Here is a 4,399-nt window from a genome sequence, read left to right as displayed (position 1 = left end):
AACACTTTTATGCAATAAAGACATAGATCTATAGTATAAGACTTATCTTATTTGACTCTCCCTAGCAGAGTCGCCACTTTTGTTGTTCTCCATTTTGAAAACTTATGTTTCTTCTCTTTAAAAGTGAAAACTACTACCTCTGTGTTGCAATGGAAGAGAACAAAAAAAGTTTGAAATAAAGACAACAATATGAGGTTCCAGATTTAGGAGACCTCCTACACTTTAAGATTATAAAATCTTGGGTAGGTGAACCCTTTTAAGACTATTTTCTCATAAAAATATTAAATGGTTTTTAGAAAACCAATGTAAATTCCTGCAAACTTTCCTTACTGACCAGTACAACTAAACCTAAATGGAAAGTTGATTTGACTTTTGAAAAGGATCACAAAATGCACCCAAAAAAAACCAACAAGTAAACCAATGCCTTATCTAGGCAATAGAGTCATCTACAATAGACTGCAACCTGACACGCGAAACTAGTACACAAATCACAAATTCCTGATCTATCAACTCTGAATATGCCAGACATATATAGAGTCCTAATTTGCACCAGACTTCATCATCAAATCCATAACAAAAATATTGATATCAATGACTTTGTTCAAAGTATATTTATATTTTCCTCCTTAAGAAAAAGACTCAAAATAACTTCATTAGATGCCTAGCAAATCATTCAAATAAGCAATCCTTGATTACTTAAATGGAATGAACACCAGTACAATGACATAGAGATAATACAAATCTGAGTTTAAATTCTTTGGACTGTATATTTCATTCCTCTGTTAGAAGGTTGCAAGTACTTCATATTTGACTCATAAATTGCTAGGACAAAGGCTTGTATTAAATTTTCCAGAGTTTAGCTACAAGAATTTGTGTCCTTTTTTTAGGTAGCCTTGGTATCCTTTTATAGAAAATCATAGTGCAACAAGCTTTAGACTACTTAGAAGAAAAAACTTACTCTAACAGTTATTTACTCCAAAAGTTACATTTTTGTGCCATTGTAATTGAGGGAGAAACCTAACATTCTTACTAGGATGCGTGCTTCATTAATTCGCTGGGCATTCATTTGGAAAATGGCCGAAAGGGTAAGTTCCTATTACCCAAAATCAGTTAAAACCACCATCAGCTTCATAATGTCAGTGGATCATCTCATGCCAGAGCATAATGAGTTCTTATATAAGAAAACACATAGCCATGCACCATTATGTTCTCTGCACATTTCCTTGAATACCTCTCACCAACTTTCGCTTTGAAATAATATCTAATGAGATTTGCACATCTCTACCATTGATTCTTTTGAATATTTTAAAATTTGGCACCAACGGACCAGGGAAGCTTTCTTTTTGAGCACCTTTCCTTTAGTCGCCATGTCATGGCATTTAACATTCAGACGTACTTCCATTGCGGTATAGCGACAACCATCCGATCATGGAAAACTAACACACCCTTTAAATTTCCTAAGTAATCCACTTAGAAACGGTCCCCATTGCTTGGTCTCTAGCTATTAAAAACTTAACCGCTACCACAAGTTGTCCACGGTAACCACTTACCTTAACTACTGTGATTAACCGCTGTCACACTTGGCTTGCAAAAAATCATCACCTTCTGACTAAGAAATAACTTATGAGATCCTAAGGTCACTGCCCCAAAAATATTTGCTGTGGGTTACACTTGACTGCAGAATTAGATTCCTCGGATCGAGAGCTTTTCAACGATATATGACAAATCCGTCAGATCTTCTTAACCTGCTTGGCCTTTACCTCGGCTGATCTGCTCCCCTCTTTCATGTGTCACCATGTGTTAGCCACTAGTTTGCCACCTGATCCACCTATACTGTCATGTCTGTTAGGATTCCCAAAGATACTGAGAGGGGGAGTGAATCAGTATCTAACTGGTATGTAAATTTATCTGACTTAAAACATGAAAAGCATATTAAAACTATGTACCGGTAAACCAGAAATAATGCAGTAACTAAGAACAATAACAACAACATGAGAAGCACACCATAACACAGTATTTTAATGAGGAAACCTGATGTGGGAAAAACCTCAGTGGGATTTGTGAACCACAATATTTTCTTACTGGCCAATAAGAGAATATTACTTTTACAATAGGGGCCTGCACATGCAGGAAGGCCAAGTGCCTAGAGCTCACTGCTCAAAATGAAGTCACACTAACTTACAAAATGGATTATGAAAATCCAATGTCTTGTACTACTTCAGATCAACATCTGCTATGCCAGGTTTAGTACCGGTTTAAGCTTTGCTACATACATAAACCCTTAACCAACAATTCGCATATTAGGTTTGCATAATTACGCCTATATCCTATATCCTATTACTTACAAAATGATCTCATACATATATGAGTCATATTACAAATCACCATGTCGACTTACAACAATTTTACAATTAATTATAAAATACAATTTAAACAAAATTGAAATCGGCCAAGGTGTCGATATCCTTCCTTTCACTGCCGGTGTAGAGTCTGTCAATACCGGTGCTGGTATCTTTGTCTTGCCAGTGTCATATGATTGCAAGGTTGCCATCAATGACAAAACCTTCAATCACCTATAATTTCTCATTGGAGTGTGCATTTTCCAACAATCTCCCCCTTTGGCATTGATGGCAACACTCATGAGAAAAATCAAAAGTGTCCAAAATGATATCCAAAAATAGTCTGCCAAAATTGTCTTACCAAAACTATGTGCCAAAAAATGTATGCTCCCCCTGACCAGATGATGTCCTTTCTTTTGACCATTTTTCTCATCCCACTACTCCCCCTTTGACATCAATGACAAAGGTTCTCATTCGGTGTTAGTGGAGTCCTGCCTGGATTCTTGTAACTAGTGGGTTACAATTTGAAAGATATCTGTCAAAATTATATTTATACCATTACTAAATGTTTTGATGTCTTTTATTGCCTCTTGAGTTCTCTGCACTGTACCAATGAGTATGTGCATTTTCTCTTCCGGTGTCTTTAGTTTGGGAACCAGAGCCTCAGATATTTCTTTTCTAAAAGAAATAAGGTATTCTAGTCTTGGACTAAGTCTGCATTTCAAGTCCTTTGCTTTATCCTTTATTCCTTGTTTGTCATTTTCTAGTTTCTTGATTTTCTCTTCTTGCTTTGCAATCTTCTTTTCTAACTCCAAAAATAAATCTGATGCACCTATCAGATTGTCAGCAATATTGTTTATCTTATCTTGTGCTTTGCTGATCTCCTTGTCAAGATCCTCTATCAAAATATTTATTTTACAAGTGTCTCTATATAGTTTCTTGAGGTCAAAAATTATTTCTCCAAGTTCTGATAAAAGGGTATCCATTTTCTCCTTGTCCTTCTTCACAATTTCCTCAAAGAATTTATCTTTTTCCTTTGTCATTCTTTCCTTAAATGTATCCTCATTTATTTGATCAATAGTCGATAAGTTACTAATGATAAATTTAGACAACATGTCTAGTTGTCCTAAAGAATCCTTATTATCAATTGTGCACTTTGGTGCAATTAATTTAAGAATTGGAATTGTATCAGCAATAGCCTTATAGGCTTGTGCATTGCATTCTGTGATCTTCTTTATTGAATCTAACAAGACCTCTATTACATTTGTAGGTCTGAATTCTGCCATGGATGTACCAGATGATTGTCCAATGGTCTTTATAATAGCCGTGCTACCGGTTGTGGTAATTACCTTGCTTGTTTAGACCTTTGGTAGGTTAGTCTATGTTTGCATTTCCACTAACAAAGGTTTTTGCTTTTTAGTTTGTGTCGGTGACACCGTCTCTATCTAAAATTGAGCTTTCAACCTGTACCGGTTTTGGTTTCTCTATCTGTATCTTAGAGGGTTTCTTTGAGCTTTTAACTGCCAGTTTTTTATATGTAATCTCAGTTTGTGCTTTAGAACTTTCCTTTGTCGGTTCTTCAGATGGTTTTTCTATTGTATCTACCAGTTTATCTGTGGTATCCTCTGCCGGTTGCTCTGCTTTTGTAGTTTTTTCTATGTTTATCACAACTTCTACAGCCAGTGACTCAGTAGTCACATTTTTCTCCTTATTCTTTAGTGGTTTCTCTGTCAACCACAACATTTACTTCCTCTTTGTCTACATTTACCATATACAAAATTTCAGATTCAGGATTTGTATCCTCTACCAGAGTCTCCATACTCTCTGTGGCTTGTTGTATGTCAGTAGTGTCTACCTATGGAGTATCTAAAAGAGGTGGAGGCACATTGTCAGTTATTTTTAGGCTTGGCGGTCCACCTACCTTACCTTTCCCCTTATCTTTGTCGTTTTGATATACTTTAATAGTTTTTGGCCTAAGTGATTCTTCCTCTTTTTCTTTTTCCACAAAAAATATATCCCATCCATCTGCTGTTTCCTCAGATACTTCATTTACTCTACCT

Source organism: Cryptomeria japonica, chromosome 1, assembly GCF_030272615.1.
Source record: "Cryptomeria japonica chromosome 1, Sugi_1.0, whole genome shotgun sequence".
NCBI lineage: Eukaryota > Viridiplantae > Streptophyta > Pinopsida > Cupressales > Cupressaceae > Cryptomeria > Cryptomeria japonica.
Note: the sequence above shows the minus strand (reverse complement) of the source record.